The sequence below is a fragment of the Vulpes vulpes genome, chromosome 10, assembly GCF_048418805.1.
Source record: "Vulpes vulpes isolate BD-2025 chromosome 10, VulVul3, whole genome shotgun sequence".
NCBI lineage: Eukaryota > Metazoa > Chordata > Mammalia > Carnivora > Canidae > Vulpes > Vulpes vulpes.
In genome coordinates this window covers 99,052,058-99,074,056 of record NC_132789.1, presented here as the reverse complement: position 1 = coordinate 99,074,056, position 21,999 = coordinate 99,052,058, and the positions used below count along the sequence as shown (strand labels likewise).

Genomic DNA, 21,999 nt, shown 5'->3' with positions numbered 1-21,999 from the left:
TTATTTACTCATGATAGACATAGAGAGAGAGGGAGAGGCAGAGACACAGGAGGAGGGAGAAGCTGGCTCCATGCCGGGAGCCCCACGCAGGACTCGATCCCGGGACTCCAGGATCACGCCCTGGGCCGAAGGCAGGCGCTAAATCGCTGAGCCACCCAGGGATCCCCGACTTACGCATTTTTTAATTGTGCTTCTGTCATCACAAAGACACCAAATAATCAATTCTAAGAGCTCTTTAAATAATCCAAGATCACAGAGACTTTCCCCCGTGTCTTCTCCTAGAAACTTAACAATTTGAGATTTCATCTTTAAGTCTATGATCTGTTTGAGGTTAATTTTTGTATAGAGTGCAAGGCACAGGTCTGTTATTGTGTGTGTTGTGTTTTTCTGTTTTTGCTTTTGTTTTTTTGCCCATGGATGCTTAATTATCTTAGCACTTGAAAAGACTCTTCTCCATCGAATTGCTTTTGCACTTTTGTTAAAAGCCCTTGACCATATCAGTGTGGTTCTGTTTCTGGACTCTCCATTCTGGTCTGTTGACCAATGTGCCTATCCTAGGGGTCTACGTGCTACCCTAGTACCACACACTCTTGATTTCTGTAACTTTATAATAAGTCTTAAAATTGAGTTTTCCTAGTATTTTTCTTCACATTCAAAGCTCTTTCGGCTGTTCTAGTTCTTTTTCCTTCCCATATAAGTTTTGGAATCACTTTGCTACTATGTACATAAGAAACGTTATTTCAGATTCTGATTGGAAGTGCATCAGATCTATAGATCACTTGAGGAAATTAATCCAGGAACATAGATTTCTATTTATTTGAATCTTTTTTTTTTATTTCAGTCTTTTGTGGTTTTCCAGCATACAGATTCTGTATGTATTTTGATAGATTTATACCAAAGGATTTTATTTTTTGGCATTATATTTTTGGAGGTTTTTTGGTACCATTCTCATTCAGTTTTCAATTGTTACCGTTAATATATAGAAATATAATTTTTTTTGTACATTTACCATGTATCCTGTGACCTTTCTAAACTCACTTGTTAGTCATGAGGGCTTTTCTACAGATTCCTTAGGAATATGTACATAATTCTGGAGTGTATAAATAAGGAGAGTATCATTTCTCCCTTCCTAATTTATATACTACTTATTGATTTTTCTTACATTATTGCTCTGCCTAGGACTTTCACTATGATTTTGAACAGTAGCAATGAAAGAAGTCATCCTTGCTTTGTTCTCAATTTTAGTAATTCAGTCTTTCACCATTAAGTCTGACGTTAGCTGTTGTGTTTGTTGTTTTGGTTTTTTTGTTTTGGGTTTTGGGGGGGGGTTTGTTTGTTTGTTTTGGTTTTTGTGTGTGTGTGTGTGTGTGTGTGTGTGTGTGTGTGTGTGTGAATGCCTGTATTAGTTTGCTCAGGCTGCCGTAACACAGTACCACAGTCTAGATGACACGAGCCAGAGGAGGGTATTTCTCTCAGCTCCGAAGGGTAGAAGTCCAAGAACAGGGTGTCCGAGGTCTGACTTCTGAGGCCTCTTTCCTCGGCTTGCACATAGCTGCCTTGTCATTGTGTCCTCTCACGGCTTTTTCTCTATGTATCCAAATTTCCTCTTCCTATAACAAGGCCCTTCGTCAGATTGAGGCAGTTCCTTGCTATTCCTAGTTTGCTGAGAGGTTTTTCATGAACGGATGTCAAATTTTGTTAAATGCTCTTCTGATTATATGATTTCTCTTCTTTAGTTTGTTGATGTAAATTATAGTCATTGATTTTTTTAATGTTTACCTAGTCCTGCATTCTCAAGATAAACCCATCAGTCATGCTGCATTATATTGTATACTATTGAATTTGATTTGCTAGCATTTTGCTAAAGAAGTTTGCATCTGTGATCATAACAGTAACGATCTTTAGCTTTTTTTTTTTTTTTTGGAATATCTTTTTTTTTTTTTTTTTTTTTTGGTTTGGGAATCAGGGTAATGCTAAGCTCATTAAATAAGTTGAATTTTGTGTTTTCTAGAAGAGATTGTGTATGAATGATATTATTTCTTCTTTTAGTTTGGTAAAATTTACCATTGAAGCCATCTAGGTCCAAAGCTTTCTTTGCTGGAGGTGTTCATGGATCAACTTCTTGGACAAAGAACCCTTCCAGTATAGCAAAGTTTTTTACTATCATTTCCATAGAAGAGAAAGAAAATTTAGCCTTTTTTCCAGTGTGTGGTTCGTGGATATTTGTTATTTTATTACTGATAGTTAGGATGCAGAAAACGTGAGCCTTCACACATTGACATGTTCACCATTTGCAGTCCCGCTACAGATTTTTGTCCCACACCCCCGGAAGTCTGATAACATTTTATACAATTTTTAAACAATTCTCATCAAAGAAGAAAATGTGTGGTGTTATTATGAAGGCTACTTTATTTTATACTTTATTAAATATATACTCTATATATTTATAAAAGAACAACTTATAGTTTTATTTATATTATTGTAATATATATACAATATACATTTTATTTTCAAGTGTATATCTATATTCATGATATAACCATCTGCTAAACCACAAAAAAAGTTAACTAAATATAATATATGGGTATATTGGGGCACCTGGGTGGCTTAGTCTGTCAAGTGTCTGCTTTCAGCTCAGGTCAAGATCCTGAAATCCTGGGACTGAGCCCACTGTTGGGCGCCCTGCTAAGTGGGAAGTCTGCTTCTTCCTCTCTCTCTACCCGCCCCTCACTCATAGGTGCATGCATGCACGTGTGTGCCCTAATAAGTAAATAAAATCTTTATAAATATGGGTATATTAATTCTTACTTTTAATACATTGACTACAATATATCAATTTATAAATTAAAAGAAAGATATCTGTAAATGTTTAGAAGTATTTCCTAATAAAGTAACTAAATTGAAGAAAAATCCAGAATTGAGAAAAAAATGAAAACACTGAATGTAAATACAATAAATGCAGTTAAAAATTTTTATTAAAAAATATTTTTTAATTTACATTCTCTTACTGTTTAATAGGCAATTCAACTAAAGTTCTAAAAAATTTGTGGTTTAAAATTTAAAGAATATGAATAAAAATATAATAAACTGGGAAATCAAAATGAGAATGATAAATTTCTAACAAAATTTAATATGAAATCTCCAGAATTAAGCTGGAAACCTTACAAAAAACTATTTCATTGACAAAGTGAAAAAGTCATCCAAGAATTGCTCCCAACCACAGTTGGGGAAGGAAGTCAGTTAAACCTGACAAGCCCTGTAGAAAAATCGTTCATTCAGGCTTTCAAATTGATGATTTCCTTGTAATTCCCACTTAGAAGCCTAGAAGAAAAAAAAATAGCCTGAAATTACTTAATTTATTTCACAAAACAAATGTGGTCTTTCACACTCAAATCTGTTTAACGCCAAAACACTCTATCTCAGTTATGAACATAGGTGTGAAAAATCTATTTTTAAAATGATAGACTAATATACAGAATTTAATTATACGACATAAAACAACCGACACTAACTAAGTGTGGTTATCTCAGAGATGCAAGAATTTCCCAATAGGAAGAAGCAGTTTTAGGTAGCATTTTAGTTCAACAAGAAAAAATGTAATATAATAAATTTAGCAGATGCTGAAGAGATTTAGGAACAGACTGAGACATGCCCAGGACCCGTCAAGAAGCCCCAGAGAGCAGAAGACTGGCATGAGGGTTCCAGGAGCCCTTGAGAAGAGGTCGCTGGCCTGTGTTTGTCTCTGAGTGCGGGGAGGCAAGAGGAAACAACGGCAGCAGAGTCTGGGAATAAAGGCAGCTGATTAGAGCTGGGATAACGGCCAATAGCAGATTGTGCTCAAGAAAGTTGGTACCAAGAGGAAAGAGAACATGAGAATCACTGTTGATGAGATGGATGGTGGAAACCGAGTAAGGGCCAGCAGACTGATAGTCAGGAGCCAGATCTACAAACGCAGGCCTAGGTCACTCAGGTTGCTCCTCTCAGGTGGTCTTGTGGGCTTTTCTTGGCTAGAAGCGGCTTCCTAAAAATACTGGACTATGCCAGAAAAGTTATCTGATAAATTCCAATACATCATTCCCCATGTTCAGTAACATGATAGAGAATACCTACGTTAAATATTGAAATGGCATTTTAAAGGTGTTTCCTTTAAATAAAAATAGAAGCTTAAATTTATTAATCACGTCTTTAAAATTCTGGTTTTGCAATCAATGAACAAATGAAAGTTCTGGTTATAAAAGAAAATGAACAGAAATACTGTAAATACGGAGAGAAAAGCAATCATTTTTAATTATAATTTTATCTGTAAAACCTCCCAAATCAACTAAAACAAATTATTAGAGGGGCACCTCGATGGCTCAGCTGGTTAACCATCTGCCTTTGGCTCAGGTCATGATCTCAGGGTCCTGGGATTGAGCCCCGTGTTGGGCTCCCTGCTCAGTGGGGAGTCCGGTTCTCTCTGTTCTTCTGCTCCTCCCTCCCTTTCACGCTCTCTCTCTCTCAAATAAATAAATAAAATATTTTTTAAAAAGAAAATAAAACAATTTATTTTTTTTTAATTTTTATTTATTTATGATAGTCACAGAGAGAGAGAGAGATAGGCAGAGACACAGGCAGAGGGAGAAGCAGGCTCCATGCCCCGGGAGCCCGACATGGGATTCGATCCCGGGTCTCCAGAACCGCGCCCTGGGCCAAAGGCAGGCGCCAAACCGCTGCGCCACCCAGGGATCCCGAAAATAAAACAATTTATTAGAATTATTTCAAGAATAAGATATCCAGATTTTTAAGAAAACATACATCAAACATGAGTCATATGATTTGAAATATTAAGGGATTTTTCTCTATAATTTGGAGAAGTAAAGAATGCATATTTATTTCTGGATATGAATGCTACAGACAATAAAAAATCAGCTAAGTTAATGTTTAATGTAATGTTAATAGGTTTAATGTAAGATCAAACAATTAAAAATAGGTATATAGAGATGAGACATTGACATAACTATAGACATAGATGTATTCAAATAAAGATATAGCTATAGATCTAATTTGTTTGATCAAAGAGAAGCCAGAAATATTAGGTTATTATATAAAAGAAAAACTTTAACATCTTATTTTAAATTTTAATATTTCAGAGCCTAAATATAAATCCAATCATACAAATTTATTATATGATAAAATATCTGCAGAAATCAATGAAAGAAGTCTTTTTTTTTTCCTTTGAGTTAGCCAGCTATAAGTTTGGGAGATTTTTTTCTGTAATATATGTCATAAAACAAAATGCAACTCTCTGTGACCACAAAATCTTAACTTCCCACGCTTCCTGCTGTTGCTACAGAATATGCCGTTTAATCTCATCATGATCCCTAGTCTCCTCATCCCTGGCATCATTTCATTGGCCTCTCTGTGCATTTGGGGGAAACAATTTAAAATCGCTAGCAGGACAGGAAATTTCCCACTTCACACAGTGCCAGTCTTGATTGAAATCTAACTACCAGTTTACGCTACGTGAGGAAACATGTGTAAATGCACTTTATAAACTGCAGGTCACTACATGCATGCTGCCTATTTTTTTTAAAGATTTTATTTATTGATTGATGAGAGACACAGAGAGAGGCAGAGACCCAGGCAGAGGGAGAAGCAGGCTCTATGCAGGGAGCCCGATGTGGGACTCGATCCTGGGACCCCAGGGTCATGACCTGGGCCGAAGGCAGACACTCAAGCACTGAGCCCCCCAGGCGCCCCCATGCTGCCTTTTAATCTCATTTCTTGATCATGGTCCCAGGCCCCTAAAAACTGCCAGAGACACTGACAAACCTCAGTGGGAAAAACCCAAGTGCTCCAAGATCACATGGGCACGCTGCTACCTGGACACCGTGTCATCTCCCTGGGTGGAACGATGTCCATCCTTCTCCCACGTGATTTTCACATGCCCTTTGCTATCCTTCGGTAGCCAATCCCATCCGTTATCTTTGATCCTAGGCAGGTGACCTCATTGCCTCTGTGAGCAGTACAACTGAGACCCAAGGAAACAAGCTCCCTGGCTTTCCCCATCTCGCGCTGTGTCTATAAATCCCCACTGGGTATCAGCGATCCTCTTGTTGGCTTTGCCATCGGAGGGAGAAGAGGTAATACCTCTCCTCGTTGCCAAAGTTCACTCACGCTATTCGCTTTTGGCCCCACTCTGAACATGCCCTGGGATTTGTTCCAGCCCTTTCTGCCTCTCTCTCTCATACGCTTCTTTACTGCTGATTTATTTCCCTGTAGCTCACACCCTCATCCCTTCACCATAGAAATCACCTTCCCAATCCTTGAAAAGTAGTCTTGAAACCTCTTGAAAGTAGTCTCCTCCTAACCTTGATTCACATCCACACACTCTTCACAGTTCACAACCTGGCTTCTCCTGCCACCGATTTTCTGAAATTGTGGATAAATCCTTAGCACCAAGTCCAATTACCTTTTCTCACTCTTCGCCCTCCTTGGCCTCTCAACAGCATATTAGGTTTTCCTTATTTTCTGGAATACAGTATCTTTCTTGCTCCCGTGAAAGACATTTTTGGGTTTCCTTCTCTGATTCATTTTCCTTTTCATTTCCCCTAAATGCTGATGTTTTCACCAAGACTGCATTTCTCCTTCATTCGGAGAGATTGTACTCACTCACTGCATCTCCACGGTAGCTTCGGTTGTTCCTCGTTAGCAAAAGCTACCGTCCCCATAGTTCCACTTTCCTTATAAATGTTATCTATGTCATCCTGACACCTCAAACCCAGGACAGACAAAGTGAAAGTCGTATCTCTTTATCCTGTGTCAGATGAACCTCAGAGAAATGTACTCTTCTCCTTGAAAATATTTGCCAACTGAGCTGTTTGTGCATAAACTTGATCTAGAAACTCAAAGCCACTTTGCCTCTACTTACATGCTGCTTGAGTCACACAAGACTCCTCTGATTGGCCAGACACACCTGGGATTCCCAACTTTTCTGGGTTTTCCATGTTCATTCCTATCAGTCTCTCCACACCACCTCCTTTAAAAAGGCTTTTTTTTTTATTACTTTGACCTATTCATATTTTTCTTTTATCAAAATTAATATATACCTAGTGCCTAAAATTTGGAAAATACAAAAGGATTTTTAAAATAATTAGGGGCACTGGGTGGCTCAGCAGTTGAGTGTCTGCCTTTGGCTCAGGTCATGACCCTAGGGTCCCGGGATCAAGTCCCGCATCGGGCTCCCTGCATGGAGCCTGCTTCTCCCTCTGCCTCTGTCTCTGCCTCTCTCTCTGCGTCTCTCATGAATAAATAAATAAAATCTTTTAAACATATATATATTCTTATTAACTGCTCTATAGTTGTGCATAGCATGAATGACAAAAGGTATTTACCCTGTTCCCTATTTCTTGATATTCAGTTTGATTCCAATTTTCCACAACGACAAATAATGCTGAAATTAATCTCTCTGTGCATGTCTAACAATCATACTTGCCATCATTTACTCACTGCTTACTCCGTGCCAGTCACAGTGTTAAATACCTGCATCACCTCCCTGAACCCTCACTCTCGTGAGGCCCATTCCATACGTGTTCCATACGGGAGGCAGGAACAGCCTAGAGGGGGGCAGGTCACTTGCCCAACGCCAACGGGTACGTGCAGAAGGCAGGGTGTGGCCTCGACTGCTCTGACCTACAAAGTCTATGCCTATAACCACTTTGCACACGGCCGTCTCAGGCTACTGACAAGTACACATTCCCCAAAAAGGAATTTCCAAAACGAAAAATACTGACATTGGTTAAATGTCATAAAACGATTTAAAACTCCAGGCCAAGTCACTCCCACTAGCTGTCTGTGGGTTCATGCTCAGGCCTTGTTAACCGTAGCCAGTTTGATGTTGAGCAAGGTACCTACTGTTGTCAGGGGTGGAGGCTTTCCCAGCTGCACTGGGGTCTTGGGGGCACTGGGAAGGCCCGAAGCCCTTCTGTGGGCAGCGCTTCCTCACTGTAAGGTTTCTGAGGTGACATGTGCTTAAGGAGGAATACTGAGAGAGAAGCAAGGATCATTTTATTACTTCTCACTGCCCAAGAACCCTCCGTGCTCTTGTTCTGAGAATTAGGGCATAGAAAATGCCGGAGACCTAAGCACGAATCCATTCCCCACTAATTGGATTTCTAATCTGGAGATCTTATGATCTCTTGGCTCTTTGTGTGGACGGAAAAAATGGAAGACTTGCTTTAAGCCACTTGTTTTTGTTTTTTTTTTTTTTTTTCGTTCATTCCAGAAATTTATTAAGCACCTACCTTCTACTAGGTTTGCTCTGGGAGCTGAGGATACGGCAGTGAACAGGAGTACACCGGACTCCTTCCCTTTCTCGAGCTCACATTTCACAGATGAGGTCGACATTTGTCATTTCCTGGTTTACGTGTTTTATCTGTGGAACAAACAAAATTGTATTTTATGTATTTTGTATTCAATCATGTAAAATACTATATATTTAAAATACATATAGTGTACATGTAGTGTAGGATGTAATACGTGGTCTGTGTAGGGACAATTCCCTACTGTGTTAGGGCTATGAAGAAAGTAAGTTGAGGCAGGGAAAAGAGAGTGATGTGGGCTCCGATCTTCTATAGGTGGCCAAGGTGGGCCTTACTGAGACACAAGCCTGACAGAGGGAGAGATAAACTTGGGAATTTAAAACAAATTCTTCCCACTGCATTTAACTCATATTCCTTCGGTTATTAGTGAGGTTAAATATGTTTCCGTGTGTTTCTCGGCAATAATTACTTATCTGTGTCTGAACGTGGTGGTGGTGAGGGGAGCTATGGCCCATCACGAAGTCCTTTTTGATCCCTAACCAGAACTGACTTAATCTTACTTGGAAGTTAAGGAAAATTGTATTTGTGTGTCTTGTGTGCTTATGATGCTCTGCTTAGTATTTGAGGCATTTTTTGCTCATTTTATCTTCAAAGTGTGAATCTTCTGGCATCCGCAATGATTTCCTTAATCTGTATCACCCTTTCCAGCTGTTGTATGTGATAGGGAATAAGTCTTTCCTGAATTATGCGGGATCATGAGTGGACAGGGATTTGATCGCAGATAACCTGTGATTAGATGGTCTTTTCCAGGTTTTTAGGTATTTTTGCTTAACCCTGTTATATGAGCTTAGTAATGTGACTGTGTATGGATCACAAGGAAATTTGTCACATTATTTTAAATTTTCTTGAGGTTAAGATACAAGTTTATTTCAATATAACATAGTCCTCTGATTTCTAAATATTTCTGCATAAATATTTCTTCCTTCCTGTGATTGGTTTTCTCTCTCTCTCTCTCTTTCTCTCTCGATTTTCATTTGCCCTTTGTCCACACGCCGATGTTATCTATCTCGGCAGTGACTGCTGCAGTCACCAACCCACTCTCAGGGTCACTATGAGGCCCCATCTTCAGCATTTCCCCCTTATCCCGAACTGGTACAAAGGCCCAAAGAACATTTACAAACACAACAATGTTAAATTCAATTAATACGTTATTTTAGTAACAATGATATCCACATCGAGCGCACAAGATGAAACCGCGTGGCTTACCCTGGCATTGGCCTAACGCTGGTTTCTGCCCCTCTCCGGGGGTAGAGTGCTCCAGGGAAGGCCCTCATAAACCAAAACGACAGGAAGCAAAGAAGGAAAGGCAGAGAATGTTTTGAGTGTTGCCAGATTCAAAAAGTATAACCCGTCTTAAGCTCTTCTGACACCTTAGGAGAACTCCTGCGAAGGGATGCACAAAATCAGCGGAGGCAGAGCCCAGATGCTCGCAGACACAATTGGCAGCTGGAGGCTGAGCCTAATTCCCAGGGGAGCAGGGCCACACTCACTGCCACCGGGGCACTTGCTGCCTCCATCAGGGCTCCCCGGGGATCCATTGCCGAGTGCTGCTTTCACTCTGGGCCTTTTTCATAAAAGCAAAAAATCCTCTTCAGGTTTTTTTTCAGTTAATGAAAACAGGTACCAATGTACATCTTTCATAAAAGCAAAGTGGCCTAATGCGATCTTTTGAAAAGTGAGGGATACTCACTATATAAAAACAAATGTCATGGGGCCCCGGGTGGCTCAGTCAGGTAAGCATCTGCCTTCAGCTCAGGTCATGATCCTCGAGTCCCAGGATAGAGCCTGCATCAGGCTCTCCGCTCGGGAGGGGGAGGCTGCTTGGGTTTCTCCCTGTCTGTCTCCATCTCCATCTCTCATAAATAAGTAAAATAGGGGATCCCTGGGTGGTGCAGTGGTTTAGCGCCTGCCTTTGGCCCAGGGCGTGATCCTGGAGACCCGGGATTGAATCCCACGTCGGGCTCCCGGTGCATGGAGCCTGCTTCTCCCTCTGCCTGTGTCTCTGCCTCTCTCTCTCTCTCTGTATGACTATCATAAATAAATACAAATATTTTTTAAAAAGTAAAATATTTAAAAAAAGGTTTTAAAAAATTACAAATAAATGTTGTAATGAAGGAAACATGTTACTAAATAAAGCCAAGCTCCCATACTATTAGAAATGGTGAGGTTAGAGCCTGTTTGCCTCTTAGCATCACAGTGTCTAGAGAGTTCGACTTTCGGTGGTCCTTACTGCCTATGATCTTCCAATACACTGATGATAAAACCCGAAAGAAGAGCGCGCCTGAGTGGGCTCAGAGTGGGCCGAGGCCCGCACGGGTGTGAACAGCCCAGGCTCAGCGGCAGCAGGGGCCACGCTGACCAAGTGCAGAGGCCCGCCCCCCCCCCCCCCGCAGCTGGGACACCGGCAGCCAAGGGATCCGGAGACAAAGGGGGTCAAAGGGAGCCAAGTGGGGCAAAGAGGTGGGTGCTCTGGACCCCCTTCCAGTGCCGATCGGCCACCGACGGCGGCGTCTACATCCTGCCGTCAGGTCAGGCAAACAGGCCCGCTGCAGAGAAAACGCAATTTAAGTGAAGTGTGTCCCTGTTTCTGTTACACGAGGAGCTCCACCGTGAAGCAGGAACCAGCTCCTCCTTCCAGGTGGTGGATCCACCTCTTGTGAGGCAACCCAGGGCCTGTCACAAGGCAAATGTAGCATCGCCGAAACGCGGACTCTACCTCCCTTGGCCGCAGGCTCTGACCTTCAGGACCCGAACCCGAAGTCTAGAGCAATCACTGCTACTAAAGAGAAGGACCCGAGGGGTCGCTGCCCCCCTGTTCTAACTCCCTGGCCAGGGCTTCTGACAGCACAACCCACCATACCAAACTGGTCTTCCCTAAGATCTCTGGCACCGGCGGGGAGATAGGCCGCCTGGATTCGGGCCCCTCCGTGCCACACCACAGCCTCCCCAGCCTCCGGATGTGCCCTGGCGACCTAGGACCCAGCTCCTAAACACAAAGGTCTCGCCACTGGGACGGACCCCGGTTGGCACCTGGCCTCACAGAGCTGGCTGCCCCGAGTAGACCCCCTTGGGCTGCACTGGGGAGGACTGCTGGGGGGGCGGGACGCAAGGTGCTGAAGTCCTCAGCACAGCAGGGCTGCCCTCCAAGACCCACAGCAGGAGTGGGGGCTCGGCCTCTGCAGTGGTCTTTCTCCCCCCGAGAAAATGTCAAGAGAAAGTGCACCCGGGACCAGAAATCGCCCACTTGCAGACACTAGATGCTTTTTCTGGGAGTCCAAAATGCTGTCCTGCAGCTGGATGCAAGTCCTGGTAATTGTATTCCTAAAACAGAGCTCTGAGCCAACCACTGACTTTTTTCCTCACTGCTTAAATTTAGGAGACTGAATGAGAGGCTCCGTTTCTTGGAGATTTCAAAGTCATCACTACGCATTGATGTCTGTGTGTGCTTGCTCTATCTAAAATGACGTTTCTGATTTTCATTCATCAAGTACTGAAAGAATGTACATTTGTCACAAAGGTCTTATGCTCTGCACTGTAGAGGATACCAGAATATGCACGAGGCACACAGAGCTCACCACCCCCTTCCATTCATAGATACGGAGCAAAGCAGTTTGACAGTTTTATAGAAATACGGACATTTATTTTAGGTACAGGCCTGTACCTAAACTCAGTATCTAGTAATAATTAATGTATTCAGTTCTGATGTCTGAGAAATATTCTGACACTGTGAGAAATACAGTATAGACAATGACCCATCCTTACACACATTCGCACACAGTCTACTACAATTCACCAGAATAGAACTGGAAACGATGTTCTGTTTCGTTAACTGCACAGTTATCAATTATCTCAAGACCACCCATGTGGATCAGTTCTAATTCAATGGAACCAACTGAGAACAACAGGTGAGTGAAGAGATAAAAATGAGTAAGAAAGGAAACTCTCAGATCACACGTTCTTGACTTCATAAGGATCTCAATGACGCACACAGACTGCACCAACAAACTACGGGGCAATTTGAAATTACCAACATCCATCCTTAGAAAATATACTCATGACTTTGTACATTGTGTAGCACACTTATAAGAAAGAATTACAAAATGCTTTTTAAATGTCAACGTTAGAAAATACTAGTGCGCTATTCCAACTGTATTAACGAATAAAATATAGTATTTAAGAACTGTAGAAAGAGCTATATCTACTCTGATAATTGTGTTGAAAAACATTCAGATAGTCAGACATAAGTATAAGCTCAAATCTGCACCAGGTCATTCTTCTACTATATCTACTTTAGTACAGAAAAAGACCTCAGATATCTGCTCCAAATTTTTGGTAAGATCAGAATTAAAGAATTCACATGAGGATCCACCAAAAAGTCAATAGAAAAGAAAAATAGGTGAATGTGATCTCTTTATGAATAAGTTCGGGTCTAATTTTAGAAATGTGAGGTATCTATTACTTTCTAATGTTTTTAATATTTGCACTCCAACATTGATTTTCCTCCTTATCCCGAGAACCCCTCAAGTGTGACGGGATAAACATTTATTAGGCAACGACCTAAAGTCCTGTAAGTCTAGAGCACGCCAAATGATTCTAATTTACCTTTTGACAGATTTAATTCATGATTATTATGATGGGCTGAACACTATCACCCTCAAAATTCTTGCCCACCCAGAACCTCATACTGTACCGTTACTTGGAAATGGGATCTCTGCAGACATCATTAGTTAAGGATCAAGATGAAATCATACCAGATTAAGGTTAACCCTAAACCCAGGGAAAATGTCCTTGCAAAAGTCAGAAAAGGACCCAGACAGGCAGAGGGAAAGGTCATGTGATCGAAGACGGAGGTTAGTTACGCTGCCGCAAGCTAAGGAATGCCAGGAGCCACCACCAGCTGGAGAGGCGAGGAAAGAGTCCTCCCCACTGGCTCTGCCAATGCCCTACTTTCAGACTTCTGGCCTCCAGAACTGAGAGAATAAATTCCTGTTATGTTTGTGACAATTTGTTACAGCAGTCACAAGAAACTAACACAAGGGACATGATCCACTTCGGGGCCTAAGTCCACTGACGGAAGTTTAACCTACAGGCAGACAGACGTATTCCCCTTACTGCTGGGACCTCAATTTGACACAGTACTGAATCGATTATACATAGTGTGTAACGATGGTGCTAAAAAAATTAATTCTTCTCCTAAGAGTCTTAATTGGGGAAAAAAGTTAGTTCAATAAAATGCAAAGAAGGTATCTTTATCCACCTCTATTTTATGTGTTCTCCCATTTAAATATTCTTTGAAGTCAAAGCTAATTTAAAAAGTTATCTTAAAGTTCAAAGTTAAGCAGACTTTATGAAATAACCTTTTTCAAAATACTATGTATGTTAGTCTCAAGTTGGCCTTCACGCTTTACAAGATGTGATGATCAAACTGCTTTTTTTTTTAATTTACATATAGGGTACTTTATCTTCTCTTCAAAATCATCAAAGAACGAAGCGTAAGTTCCACCCTACACTTGCCATAGATGAAGTGATCTCGACTGTCACTTTGCAAGTTGAAGTCAAGAGTGACTTTATTTATTCCTCCCTAATGTATCTTGTCATGTATGAAATGGCTCCTCCAGACTTTGCCATTCTTCCATTCTTTTCCCGCCCACGGACCAATAAAGGTTGGCTCCACTGGGGCTTCCTCAGGGTATCCTGCTCTGTCAGAATGTCAAGGCCAGCAGGGTTCCAGTATTACTTACCCTTTATGGGCTATTGTTCCCACCAACTGTACTGTTGCTTTACGTTGTCATCTAAAGGGCATGTTAAGATTTATGGCTAATTCAATGGTCCTAAGCCACAGTAGCAAGAAGGAAATTATAGAGCTGGCCATAATTGGCTGCCTACAAAACCTACCCGACCAGATGACAAGGCCTACGAAAATTAAAACCAAAGTGGCACTGCTTACCATTTGAGATTGCTATAAACAAAAGAGATCCACCCAGCTGAGAATTCCCGAAGTCAGAGAAACAAAGAAAAGTCTTTGTTCTTTAAAACGGAACCATGAACATAAAGTTTCCAGAAGGTAATCATATGGTCACTCTCATAGGCGAACCTAAAGCAGAGAAGCACCACCTTTCAGTTGCGATTTTTCATATTGTCCGAGAACAGGGAGAGTTGTCAGCATTCAGCGAAGTGAGCCTCCGAGTGCAGATGGTTGAGTCCAGAAGAAGGTGCTGGCAGGGGCGAGGCCAAGGGAACCCCTAAGGGAAACAGTGCCCCCTGCCTCGGGGTCCTCTGCTCCCGGAACACACAGAGAAGAACAAAATGACAGGACGGGTTGCTCTGCAGAGCGAGTACACACCTCAGCACCACAGTCTCCATCTCTCAAGCACCGAAGGGTCCATTTTATGAGAAGGAACAACAGCTGGCTCCTGTCCCATAAAATGTCAAAGCATATGCCTGGAAAGATAAAGTGCCAGTAGAACTAAATGGGGCCCCATGAGTTTCTGATATCTGCCATGAAATATATTTTTAATCAATTGATTTTTTTTTTTTTTGTATTTCTGCTTCGGCTAAATTACTACATGCTTTAGGATGTTGATGAGCTCTACTTTACACTGAGTAGATGTTTGGACGATAACCAAAGTCCTTATGTGAGTTTTTTGAGATCCTCCGTAATCTGACCCCTTCCAATAACTTTCATTGTTCCCCCCTCCTCCCCTTGACCCTGAGCTCCAGCAAATCTGAAGACGTCCAGGTTTGGAGGCCACAAAACCTCCAGCATGTCAGGTTACAGTCATTCCTGTCTTCAAGGACATCAACAAGAACTGCAGTAAGTACAGTAAGAGCTGCATACAGACAAGCACAGGACCCTTGACCCGGTGTGGGGCCCAGAGAAGGCTTTCTAGGAGAAATGTCCAGAGCAGCATCTAAAGGAACCAAGGGCTTGCCAATGTAGGTTGAATGCACAAGTTTTCTTCCCAGAGGGAACAGCCTGTGCAAATGCTAGGAGGTCAGAAATTCCTTGCAAACATGACAAACATTCTTCAGATTACCCACAGCTTCAATCTGCCAATGGTATCTAAGTGCCATGTACTGTGGATGAATTTGAGATGGATTCTCAACATGAGTCTTCCCCTCCTATACCCATGCCAGCTTTAGGACACAAGACACAAGCCTACACAAACGAGGCGTGGGATGGCATACGTATCATTTTGTGAACTGCTAACCCTAAGTACAGGATGCTTCCCTAAACCGTAATGCCAGGCCCCATGTGGCTCTGTTAATTGTTTGATTTCACTCACTGTTCAAATTATTCTCACTCTTCATTAGATGGAAGGCCTGTGGTCTCCATGAAAGACATGCCCTGAAAGCAAACTTGGCTTTGAGCAGCTGTTTCTCTTCTGTAATCTTTTACATTTCATACAATTCAGGTTCATTGGTCTCCCTGGCAATACCCTCATTTGAAAACACAAAGGCAGAGCAGGAACAATGCCATCAACCATGCGTGTTAAAAGCATGACATCTCCCCACCTCCATTTTGGCCTGACCCCTCTCATTTATCATCCCTTGGCCTCATTCCCAAGTTCTTCTAGTCATCCCCTAAGCTACTAGAAAAATATGTTGGATGAGAACTTGGCAAGATATGGTCCTTCTTTAGCTAAATATACATGTGTAATACACATATGTGTTCAGAAAAGAAGTAAGCAGAACTAATTTCACATACACTACAGTGGCACCACATCTGTTCTCCATAAATGTCAGTTTAGGGGGAGAATTAGCTTGGAGTTGGCCCAGAGACGAGAAACTTGTGTGTTCAATTCCTGGCACTTTCTTTTGACTGACAATGTGATGCTTCACAAATATTTTACACTTTTGGCCCTCAATTTTCCTCCTCTGTAATGTCTACTGGTCTCTATTCTCCCTCCCACTGTGTGCACTTCCTAATTCTATGTATAGTTCTCACTGATTTTGATGGGTGTTCGATTTGGAGGGAGAAAGATGGTACATCTGCATAAAACAATGGAGCTCCTGCTGGTTTGCAAAACTACTCGATTCAAGTTCAGACATGAGGTACAAATATTGTCCATGTAAGACTATTTTTAATGCCAAGTTCTGATGCTGAAATATGCTCACATTTTTACCTATCACTTATGGCATGCACTTTCTACTCCAAAAGATAAAATGTTACAATTCTAGAAGTTTTCTAGGAAATAATCAACATTCTTCAATTTAATTTTTAAAATATATTTCTTTTACTCAGGCTCACACACAAAAACATAAATCAGTCCGTTTTTTTTTAGGCTCCAACGGTATAAATAAATTGTGATTCTAAGTATCTTTATGTGCTGCCTGGCTTTTAAAAAATTAAAGGAAAAATTTGAGATAAAAATGAAAATCTGTGGCAACGCTTGCCTTAGAAGAGCTCAAAGAAATTTATAAATACTTCTTCAACCATTTCTGGTTTTCTAATTTAAAATGATGCATCATGCAGGAGTTATAAACAATTGTTTCTTATAAAATTACTTCCCATACAAAGCTCAGTATCAGCCCTTATAAGTCATTTCCTATGACTTCTGAATCATTTGGCGAGTAGTTATGCATCTGTGCGTAACTGAATGACCTAAATTACTTTAACTTCTGATTCATCACGCCCCCATCCTATTTTATATTTAGCTGTATTTGATCCCCAAATGTGAATGTCAACAAGGAGCAAGGGCATACATAAATAGTCTCCAACCTATAGTTTTATTGTTCACATCTCCCAAAGACATTTTTGCATCTTTTCTTCTCCTAAATTTTTCTTATTTTAAGTTCTAAGCCATATGGTTTTATCAGGTAAACATAGAGAATCTGAAGGCTGGAAAAAAAGTCTCAAGGTTGACTAGTTTCCATCACCTACTAATGTGGGAGTATCTTCTTAAACTCCCTGGAAGGTAATCCAGACACTAAACAATTCTAGGATGGTGGATCCACAAAATCACAAAGGAGCCAATTTCTTGTGTTCCCAAATTAAGATTACTTGCCCCTCCCAGTGCTTGACGGGAACAACATCCCTGCAGGCCTTTGCATGACCTGCTCCCTAACTACACTGAGGTATCTGCTTGAATGTCACCTTGTCGGAGAGGCTTGCCAGTCACACTCTCCTCACCTACCCACCTTTATTTTTCTTCTTATTGCTTCTTGTCACTCGGCATTAAGATACAGGTCGACGTGGGTTTTCATTGATTATCTGATGCAGCACAGAAAATAAGCCCCAAGAAAAAAGAGACTGTATATTATTACCTCTGTATTCCCAGCTTCTAGAATAATGCCTGGTATATAGTAGGCGCCAGAAATAGTTGCCAATTGATTGAATATTGAGCATAAATGGGCATCCCTGTATCTTTTACCCATTGACCCAAGTTCTGCTTTTTGGAATCAGATGAGAGCAAACATTCCTCTACCTAATAGCCAATATTCAGATATTTAAAAGCACTTTTCTATTTTTTTTTTAGGACTTATTTATTTATTTTAGAGAGCAAGAGAAAAAGAGAGAGAGTGGAAAAGGAGCAGAGGGAGAGAGAGAACCTCAAGCAGACTCCCTGCGGAGCACAGAGCCAGATGCCAACTCAATCTCACCACTCTGAGATCATGGCTGAGCAAGACAAGAGTTGGACTCTTAATCGACTGAGCCACCCAGGCACCCCAAAAACACTTTTAAACTCTTTCCTTTCAGAATTATAGTACATGGCAGTAGAAAGCATTTTCAAGAGGATGATTTTTAGAATGCAATTTAATCACCTCGAAGCAACCAACCGGCAAAGTAAATTTGAGAAGCAGGACTTGGGACTCAAGATATCAGAGATAACATTGTGATTTTTTTTTTTAGGAAAAAAATTAGGGAGCAGGGAAGAAATCTGGTCTATTGCTATTTTCTCTATTTAAGGGGTGGTACAGAAAGTTAATGACCAGGTCAAGACAACAGCTCTTTGATGGAATACTATAAATTCCTATAACCTGTTGGAATAGGGTTCCATGTTACCTAGGGAATTAACCCACAGTTTCTTTATCTGTAAATTGAGGAGCTAGACAAGACGGTGTTCAAACTTCCTGACAGCTTTGAAATTAACAGCCAACGTCCATCTAGTTAGTACATGACACCTGTAAGGAACCCAAGTCTTCTGCTGATATTGGAGATATGGAGGTGGGGCTGAGGACCTGAGCTACATGGAGAGTTTGAGAATAGCCTTTCTCAGACGGGAGCTAGGGAACTTTAAAGTAACTTTAAAAAGAGGACATTGTGCATCCATGAAGAGCCCATCTAGGGACATGGAATTAGTCATCTAGCATCTCACAGATTGGAGTCTTTCTCCACTATGTTCTATGGGACAGGAGGGAGAGAAGGGAAAGCACATGGCGTGACTGGCCCAGGCCTGAGGCTGGTCAAAATGGAGGCCATGACATTTTAAGATAGTCATGAAGGTGGTGTTCTGGTCATGAGAGTACTTCTTGGGATAAGGACGAATGGTTGGTCAAACTCAAAGAAATGTGACAGAGTAAATGAATAAGTTTGTTCAACAACACAATATCTTACAGGAATTTGAAATATGCCCTGCAACTGTTTACATTCATGGATATATGTAATGTATAGTCTCCATTCCTTGCCTCACCTCTTTAAAAAAAAAATCATCCCTGGCTTTCAAAGTACTTTAAATACTTGCACTCGACTAAAATTGTCTCTAAAATCCCACTCTTTTTTGGAATGTCATAACTTTTCATTCTACTTTTTAATGAATCTGTATTTGGAAGATTCTCTTTATCTCCTATTCGGGAGTCAAGAAAATGTTGTCGAAATGACCAAAACTGGGTATTGTGTAACATCCTTTATATCTGATATGTGTAGCGCAGTCTGGTTTGACTTTTTCTGTATATCTTCCTTACTAAAGAGAGTAGAGCTAATTTCCAATGACGATGATGGAGGATGATACTGACATGGATGAATTCTATCCACAAGCCTCATTTTTAACATTATGACCTCCTCTTCAACAAGACTTTTATATGAGTTTCTATGACTCGCAAAATAATTGGGCTTTGAGGTCTTATCTACCTACCAAAAAGGCAAGCAGCCAGCAGTAGAGGAAGACCAAGTGTGCAGAGTTGGCCACATCGCCTGTCTTCAGCACAACCGTGCCCTGCCTTCGGAACTGCTTATAAAAGCCGTACCCACATTCTTTGTCCTTCGGAAAGTCAGCTAGCAAATACTAATTAAGCAACCTTCCACACTGACCAAATTCTTTTCATTTACCCTGCTGATTTTCTCCTGAGATTACCTCCATCTTCTCATTGGAAAATAGGTCCAGCACTAGGGACTCAAACTTGTATTATCACAGCATATTTTTTCCATGTTTCTAGTCCTCTTTGCAGATCTCCACTTATTATTACCATTTTCTTTTTTCCAAACAATGAGTACTTCTCTAATGACTGGACTGTGGCCCCGGCTTCTTCACCTTTCCTTCCTTACAAGTATCCACAGGACCCTGTCACCAAAATATTTACTGATGGCAGCAATTCCTTCCTCATGTCCCCAGTGAGCCTTCTTCCCCTCTGCCAACACTATCTACCATCAGATAAAGACATTGTCACCTGGAGGAAACCCATTTCCTGTCTGCAATTTGCTGAGTCACATCTTGCCACTACTCTGCTATCATCACCCAACACTTGTTTTCTATTTGCACTATACCCTACAAAAAGTGTTGTCTGCTCATTCGACTCTTTATGGTTTCCTCAGCCAAAATACAAAGTTCAACTTCTGCATCGTGGGTGCTTCCTTTAACTTCTCACTGGCCATCAATCAGATCAACTCTTTTCCTATCTACTCACCACCCATTCCTTCACTGTTGGCTCTATTATCTGTGGGAGCAGCATAAGTAAGCATGGTCATTCCATACCTCACAGGAAGGAAAACTGAGGCCTTGACAAGATAGTTAATTACCTAAGATGGTAGTAGACTAGACAAGCGTTCATACGCTGCAGGTGGTGGTGACTCACTGCACTCATGAAAGGAACATTGATGTGTTCAAGACAGAAACTGTTGGATAACATCTTGTGAATGTATTTTAGGTGAACACATTCCTGATTTTCCTCTGGTCTCCTCCCCATCTGAGCACAGATGTTTATAAAGGTTTAACTCCTTCCCAGAGCCCAGACCAGAGAATGATTAAACACACACACACACACACAAAAAAAAAAAAAAAAAAAAAAAAAAAAAAAAAAAACTGAGGCCACATTCGCCAAGCCTCCCTCTCTAGAACTCAAGCATCCAGCCTGGCCCAGGTCTTTGTGCATGAGAATCATCATCTTCTTTAGAGTTGCTTGAAAGGCACATCTTTCCTATTATTTCATCCTCGACATGAGGAGGTCTTCCCCTTCTAAATCTCCACTTCTCTCTTTTCCATTAAAAAATAACTTGCAACAAAGTCCAAAATAAAGTATTTCACTCAGAGAGCTCTCAAATCGATGGAGATTGTCAGTGTCCTGCTCTACGAAATGCCGTGCCATGCTCATATTGTTCTGCCTTAGGTATTCAACCTCCTATTTCCTTAGATAACATGATGACTAGCATCCAATAATATTTTGTTTAAACGAGATTTCATCTTAGGTAGCCTATCTGACGGTGCCCTGTAATATGCCATATGTAACCTGAAAACTTTCAGAATACATGATAGAATTTGGATTTCTAGGTAAGAATGATTTGTATTCGTTTTCCATTGCTGCGTAACAAATTTTCACAAATTTAGCAGCTTAACAGAAGACCCCTTTTTTAACAGAATTTCCTAGGGTCAGGACTCCAGCACATTTCTGTTTGGCCCTCTGTTTATGATCTCACAAAACTGCAAACTGTCAGCCAGATTGGGATTTCATCTGAGGTCGAGGGTGTTCTAAGCTTCTTGGTTGTTGGCCGAGTTCAGCTCCTTGTGGTTACAGGACTGAGGTACTCTTTTGATTTCTGACTTCTACCTGAGGCCCATTCTCAGCTCCTGGAGGCTACCCATGGTTCGCTGCCATACGGCCTTCCCTACATTGTGGCAGATTGCATCTTCGAGGCCAGTAGGACAGAGCCTTTCTGGCTTTCCATCTCTCCCTCCAGACTTCTAACACAAGGTCTTACGTAGCATAAAAGAATGATGGAAGTGACTAGCCCATCATATTCACAGGTGCCGCCCACCATCAAGCAGAAGAGATTGTATAGGAAATGTCCACCTGTTGGAGGAGAGCAGGGAGGACGTGTCTCAGAGCCCACTTTAGAATTCCATCTACCAAAATGGTTTGGACAGATCGTGCATTTTTTCCAAGGTTATCCCAGAGGACAACCAATTGATTTTTTCCAAGCTTAACCCAGAGGACAATTAGTTGAGTTAGACAAGTCACGAACGCAGCAATTGCTGTTGTCAGTGGGCATTTTCCCAATACTGGGACCCCAGCAGGATGTTCAACTGCCTGTGAGAGGCTAACTAACTGTTGTCCACAAGTTCTATCACCATTCCAGAAGTCTACAAGATAAAGAAAATTCAATCACTTACTTTTTAAAGTTTTTATTTGTTTGAAAGAGGGAGACAATGAGAGAGAGCATGAGCAGAGGGAGAGGGGGAAGCAGACGCCCCGATGATCAGGGAGC

General features: G+C 41.3%; 1 long non-coding RNA gene across 4 annotated transcripts in view; it reads right to left on the bottom strand.

The window, feature by feature from the left end:
• Nucleotides 1-2,944: 2,944 nt before the first annotated feature.
• LOC112926936 (uncharacterized) overlaps nt 2,945-21,999 on the bottom strand; it is a 53,221-nt gene continuing 34,166 nt past the window's right edge. For 3 of the 4 annotated variants that reach the window (XR_011995006.1, XR_011995004.1, XR_011995007.1), the window contains exons 3-4: nt 8,283-8,413; nt 2,945-4,496 (exon numbers count right to left, since the gene is read on the bottom strand). This is a non-coding gene — a long non-coding RNA (uncharacterized lncRNA). Of the gene's footprint in view, nt 4,497-8,282; nt 8,414-9,566; nt 9,744-21,999 lie in introns of all 4 variants that reach the window. The other variant, XR_011995005.1, reaches the window with a different exon arrangement.